At 38.6% G+C, this 7365-nt stretch overlaps 1 pseudogene; it reads left to right on the top strand.

Annotated features, from left to right (window-relative positions):
- Window positions 1–7365, top strand: part of LOC107688444 (ras-responsive element-binding protein 1-like) — a 39260-nt pseudogene that overhangs the window by 7630 nt on the left and 24265 nt on the right.

The raw sequence follows: 7365 nt of genomic DNA, 5'->3' as shown, positions 1-7365 counted from the left end.
GCACTCTCCACCAGGTACAATATTCTGATTGTTTGCATCTTGTTTTTAAGCCCATAAATAATAATGTACTCATTCTAATAAATGTATATTGTAATGTACTAATTCTAATATATTTAAATCATCTTAACATTGCTAGTAGGTTATCATTGCACAAATCAACACACTTTCCACGTTTAAAAAATAAAAATAAAAATTAGAAGAGTTCTAAACTAATGCGCTGTCTTCAATGTACCTCACGCACACACGTTTAGTCACTCACGCTGCGCGCGCGCGCACAGACATTCTTTTTAGCGCTGCCCTGCAATTTTATCAATAAAATAGATTCATTATTTTTTAGAAACCTTGCCCTTTTCTACTCCGTTTTAAATGCTGCTCTTGTATTTAAATTAAGCGCGGTCCACTGCAGCGCACGTGCCGCGATATTGATACAGGGACAGCTGTATCGATATTCGTATCGTAAAACCTCTGTGACGATACATCGTCGTATCGATGTATCGAACACAGCACTAGTTGCCGTGAGGAACTTACAGCTGCTGTGTATGTGATATGTCGGTAGTTTTCTCAAATGAAATGGTAAAATGCTAATGAAGTGACTCTCAGAGCAGCTGGAGATGACATTCGTGTTCATATCATCATATAGTGAGACGGCAGAAGCTGAAAACACTGTGAGCGTCATCCGCGCTTTAGTATGTGTGTAGTAAACAAAACAGTGCGCCGCGCAATCCGCCATTCATTCATTGCAGAAATCATGGCGCCTCATGCGTGATATCAAATGCTTCTGCAGATTTATAGTATTACTATAGCATTTCACCTGAGCATTGCGAATCACGTGTATGGCCATGATAAGCGCTTTCTGTTGTAACATCGCGCATAAGGATGACATCTAGTGGAGAAGACTAATAATTCACGTTAATCAGATCTTGTTTTAAATGTGTGCTGAAATAAATACCGGAAAAGATCGATTCGCGGCTATCGATATCTAATCGATGTCATTTTAAAAAACGATTAATCGAAAAATCGTTTTTTTTTTTTGCCCAGCCCTACTTTCATGGCTGTGATGTATCTAAAGCATATTGTCAGTGTTACAGTGAGCTGTATGTTAAAACCATAATTTTTAAAATTAGGACATAGTAATGTCCTTTATCTCGAAATTGGACAGCTTGCTCCACACTCATGTCCTTTTTGTTCATAATATGTAAAAATATTTACCAAGTAAACTAAAAAAGCTAATTCTATCCAATCAGAGAGCCTCCCCCATACCTTCCTCCATCCCCAACCAATCACAGCATTGTGTCTTTACTATTTACTCTGTTTACATGTTTGCTGTGTAAATGCAGCTCTTAAAACATGCCGTTATGTGAGCAGCCGTGCCACTTGGTTTAAGCATAATTTTCTTTCGTTTGGCCTGCTAACAATGTGAGTATGCCATGTCAAACAGCCATGACTGAGATAATCATTAGATAGGACAGACTAAAAACCAAATAAAGTAAATAGACACTTTACCTTTGGCCAACCATTTCCAGCTGCGCAGAGGTCTGTGTTATCTGCATTTACACAGCCAGCATGTAACATACAATTAGGAGTTTAGAAACAAACCATAAAAAGGGGCCTAACACACAAATATAATTTTGTATCCTACTCATGATGATGAATTTAACAAAAATATCTTCAAAAGTTGTGTAGTACAAAGCAAAAAGGATCTCTGTCTTGTTTTTCAGTACAATGTCTATACATTCTTAAATCAAGATGCATTTACTTGAGTTAATATAAATTAAGTTTACTTGAAACAAGAAAAATATCTGTCAGTAGGATAAGACAAATAAACTTAATTCAAATGGAAACAAGTTTAATTTTCTTACTCCATTATAGGGGTGTAATGGTACACGTATTCATACCGAAAATATTCGGTACAGGCCTTTCGGTTCAGTACGCATGTGTACCGAACAAATACAGCATTGTTTTAACCACTGCACGAGTGGAACTTCATTGGAAACTTATAGTTTTATATATTGTTACTTTTGATAAGAAACAAAGTCTCATATTTCAAATTATGTCCATTTGTTTCTGTAAATTCAAATGATAAATGTCGTTTTGGTGCTTTTTGTTTTGGCATAACAGATCGCTGTATAAATGCCTCAGTTCAAACATCAGCACGGGGCGCGAGTGAGCGCGATCATCCCTTCCTCTTTAATATTAGTTTTAATGCGAAATAAACATGAATGAACATCTCATGCCTTACGTAAGCGCTCAGTCGGCTTGTAAACGAAATGTCACGTTGCCTTTTATTTACCTCAGGCAAGTCATCATTGCCCATAGCTCATTAGTTATTTTTTTTTCATTAGTACAATTTTTTTTAAGTTAAGTGTTGATTATTATATTTAAAAATAAAAAGTAATTAAATTTAAGTTTGGGCTCTGTTGTTAATTTTAACCCTATATTTTAGAGCATAAGCTGAGGTAGATTTTTGTCCCTAAGAAAGAGCCTTTGTTCAGTAAACCAGTGTTTAATAAAAAAAAAAGCAAATTTATGTTTAGTTTTCCCCCCTGTACCGAAACCATACCGAACCGTGACGGCAAAACTGAGGTACGTACCAAACCGTCATGTTTATTTACCGTTAACACCCCTACAGGAAGGACTTGTTATATTATGTATATTATGCTTCTCAAGTAAATCTATCTTGATTTAAAAAGGTTTAGATATTTGTACTGGAAAACAAGCAGTATTTAGCAAGATGTTGTTGTTTTTTTGCAATGTAGGGTAAATCAGGTTGTGTGAACATATGTAAAATGCTAAAATAGCTGAAGAACCATGCAGCTATTTTTATTTTTTTTGAGTTTAAATTGTACTGATAGACGGTTCCCAGATCAGTGTGCTCACCAAGGCAAAGTACAGAAGATTATGAGGGGTCCACAAGAGAGGGATTAGCATACACACACATATGGACTCTGCACGCAGAAAATGACTTTGTGAAGGTTTTACTAACATTTAGGGGCTTCCAAACCCTTCTTATCAGATTCTCTGCATACAATTTCTATTTGTTTACTACGATAACTCTCTAAAACTATGCATTTTTATGTCTGCAACATTAGTTAATCCTAATGGCTAATGCTGGATGGAAATCATCTTTGCCCTGCAAACGTCTCCTGTATGTTACACCCTCACTGGCACCAAAGCTGCTCCAACACAAAGTCTCACTTATTTTAGTGAAGGCTGTTGTGTATGCGTGAGCACAGTGGATTATTTTCGCAAAGGAGGTTTGCTTTTCTCCACTCTAGCTTTTGACAAGCGCCATGTGGTTGACAGACAACCTCCGGCTGTTTCCAGCAGTTACTCGCTCAAATAAGCCTTGCAGTGTCACCTGACTGCTCCAACCGGATTGACCGTATTAAACGGCAGGGCCCTCGAGGAGGGGCGGGGCTTTGGGGGCGGGAGTCAGTGAATGACGGTTTCTATGGTGACCAGCGGTCAGTGATGTGGCCCTGTACTTTGATCCGGTTCAGCCTGAGGAGATGGTCACATTTGCGCGCAAGAAGCTAGCCGTACGCTTCCTTCTCAAAGAGATGAAAAGCCCATGTGTAGTTTATAATTAAGCCCCATCGGTGACTTATTTTATGCAGAAGGAGTCTGCGTGCATGCAAGCTCATGCATGCATGCATGCGCGTGTTCAGAGGCACAAGAGTGGGCGTGCTGAATAGACAAAGTCTGTGTCTGATGATAAGGACTCAGTTGAAGGTGGGTGGAGAAGGACAGAGGGCTGGTCGGGGTGGATATAACAGACATTAGAAGCAGTGGGAGCTGGCATGCATGCGTGCAGGCGGGAGGCTGCGAGTTCTGCAGCAGAGACAGCGAGCGTAAACATGCGTAACACTGCCAAATACACTTTCTGACCTACTTCAGCTCACTGGGAATACACTGTATTGTCTGGCCCCAGACAGTGGCTGTCTGTAAGGCCTCAAACCTCAAATCCTTCACCAAACGGTTCATTCAGCTGCAGCAGAGTCACCCTTAAACATGGGTTTTGGAGAAAGACGGTGAGATGGAGAGAGATCAGGGTGGGGGGGTTGTGAAATAATGACCAGAAGACTATGCTTGGGTAAATCTGCACTGGGGTTGAGTTTTAAATAGCCTGGAATGCACAGTGCTGGAAATGGGTGGCAGTTCAGCGAGCTCGGCCTGCTTTACTACAGCGCGCGTCGCATCACGGGACAGCAGCTGTATGTGACAGAGGAAGTTAGGGTCTCCTCACTGTGCATGGATGGTTTCACTCCAGTAGCACAGACTAAGGCCCTGTCCACACGAGCGTGGTTATTTTTAAAACTGCAGCTTTTTCTACGCGGTTTGGCCATTCGTCCACACGCAAACACAGCGCCAGGTCACTGAAACCGAACATTTTGGAAAACGCCTGCCAGGGTGAAGATTTTCAAAAACTCCGGTCACAGTGTTATCGTGTAGACAGCGAAACCGGAGTTTTTGTCTTGTGATGTCGGAGCATGCACTGTTATCCCCGCCTACTGGCTTCTGATTGGCCAACATGGCTTTATGGTTGAGATTATATCGCCACCTGTTGGTTTGGCATGCTCTTGACAGTGCTTCATAGCATGTGTTTGCGTTTTCATGTGTACGGAGATTTTTTTTAAAACGGAAGAAGGAAAAACTCTGTTTATAAAAATACCCGTGTACGTGTGGACATGGCCTAAAAGAGGGTCTGCATGTGGCTTGTTGGGCCAAGAGGAAAGTTTTTTTCCACTTAAATAATCACTCGTGATGCACCAAAATTAATTTTTCACTGGATCACTGAAATTCAGTGATCACTGAAAGTATTAATTTAGCCAAAAATAGATTTTAAGTGTGCTGTGCTGAGTGTTTTGTTCTTTCATGATAAATTAAACTATTGTAGTATTCGGCAACAAACTGCCACTTGATATTTTAGCCAAACAAATTTGATGTATTATTAGCATCATTTTTGCTTATCAAATTTCAAATATCAAATTTCTTAACACAGTGCATCACTTGATACACAATATATCAGTACCGAATCATGTTTTTAGTGTATCAATATTGGTGAAAATTTGATATTTAATTATTTTTCTCCGTTTTTACATTTTACACTTTCTTTGCCACCATCTGAGGCTCACATAAAATTAATGCTTAAAAACAGTAAGAATTTATTAACACGGTTAAATGTAATCTTTAGCAACTCTCAAAATAAATATTTAGGCCTATTTTTTATACTTTATATTATAATTTAGAATAAAATTATAAAAAAAATGTTAAAATATGAACAAAAACTATAATAGTATACCACTGATACTAAAATAACACTAATTGTAGCATTTAAAATGTCAGATTTGAGTTAATATCAGCCATAAAATGACAGGTTAACAGAATCGTCTGGAATTGGCCAGTGCATCCCTATCAAATGCTTTTAGGCTCATTTTTTTTAGGAGTATGTAATAGCCAGTAGCTCGTGCTTCACACAGTGAGCACCCCTTTGTCAAACACAAATAAAGCTTATTTTTGGATCTTCTTGGCTTCTCTCACTGGACTTCAACCTCTCTGTGTGATGTCATGGGCTTCGCTGGAGCTCCTGGCTTTATTGCCTGAAACAAAATGGTTGCTGTATGCAATAGAAGCCAAAGGTCATGTCAGGGCCACCTGTTTGGAGTGACAGCTGAGCGCTGCTTTGCCAAAGGCCTCATATGCTCACCTCCTCCTCCCCGTTAACCCCTCGTGTTCATTCCAATCAAGCACATTTCTTGATTTGCCTCGGTCTCTCAGTACTCCCTCACCTGCTGGAAAATCCAGCCGAAACCAGTGATAGCTGTGTTTTGGAACATGATCGCTGGTGTCTAGCTGGCCCAAGCTCAGTCAGGTGCCCAACAGCTGGTTCTCCAGTTTGAACCATCTTGCACCAGTTAGAAACCAGTTGGCATGTTGTACAACAGAGATTCTGGTTGTAACTGGTTTTTCTGTTTCACTCCTCTAATTTTCTTACTTGATATGAAGAATTGCAGTACACTTTTATAGTTCTTGTAACATTTTATAGGGCTTATATTTTTAAATGACCCGGTAATTTAATATTTATTATTTCGGGTTTTATTTTTTTGCCTGGATACGATTGCAGAGCACTGATGGACACATTATAATCAATGCAGGTCCTTTGAAAAAGAAAGTGTGCTGCAAAATAATTTGTGATGAAAACAAGATGGAGGAAGGAGGAGAGCCACCCAAAGAGAGAGAGAGAAGGGAGGAAATAGTTCAGCAGTAGAACCAGTTTAACCAGAAACCTTCTCTGGGTGTATCCACTTGTCAGGAATCCTCCTCCCGGTTCTTGGAGTGTTGTAGCCCCCATCCCCAGCGAGACTCTTCTATCCTGACACCTCCCCCACTCAACACAAACAACATACACACGCTGAAACTGATACAGGAACAGTGTGGTGTGTAGAGCCAGCAGAACGCGATAGCCCCATGAGCAAACACCTGCCCACAATCCAACACTTGCCTGTGCCTGTGCTTTGACACACTCTTGCCTCAGACACACACTCTTTCTTTTTCTTTTTTCAGTTTCCCTGTCGTTTAGGCCTTCTTAATAGCATATACTAGCAAAGTGTGCAGAAGTCTTTCTATTTCCTGTCATGCTTAGTTATATTTATTTGTTTGCATTTTTACATGTTTACAATTTATAAGTCATCATTTATTTTTTAAACGTATTCATATGTATTTTTGATGAAAATGTCCTTTAAATTTGATCAGTATCTTGTCATGTAATAATCAGTACTTTTTGTCATTGTTATTCTTGACATATACACTTTCGTGTAGTGGTCGACCGATATTGTTTTTTTGACAGCCGATGCCGATATCTTGGAAAGCAAGGTGGCTTTAAATTTTTATATATCCGTGTGAATGGCAAAGTTGAATTTTCAACATCATTACTCCAGTCTTCAGTGTCATATGATCCTTCAGAAATCATTCTAATATGCAGATTTGGTGCTCATGAATTGTATTATTTATTATTAATTTATTATTATTATCAATGTTGAAAACAGTTTTACTGCTTAATATTTGTTTGGAAACTGTATTTTAATTTTTTTTCAGAACACTTTGATGAATAAAAGGTTCAAATTAACAACATTAATTTGTAATAGAAATTTTTTGCAACATTATAAATGTCTTTACTGTCACTTTTGATAAGTTTATTGCATCCTTGCTGAAAAAAGTATTAATTTCTTAAAAAAATATATTATTGACAACAAACATTTGAGCAATAGTGTAATTCTAACCGAGGAAAACATTTTATTAAAGGTAAATAACATTTTAGTTCAAATTAATGTGTAGAGTAACAGTCCAAACTTTTATCATTCCTCT

The sequence above is a fragment of the Sinocyclocheilus anshuiensis genome, unplaced genomic scaffold (assembly GCF_001515605.1).
Source record: "Sinocyclocheilus anshuiensis isolate Anshui unplaced genomic scaffold, SAMN03320099.WGS_v1.1 scaffold329, whole genome shotgun sequence".
Lineage (NCBI taxonomy): Eukaryota > Metazoa > Chordata > Actinopteri > Cypriniformes > Cyprinidae > Sinocyclocheilus > Sinocyclocheilus anshuiensis.
The sequence above is the reverse complement of the archived record's forward strand: the minus strand, read 5'-3'. Positions and strand labels throughout refer to the sequence as shown.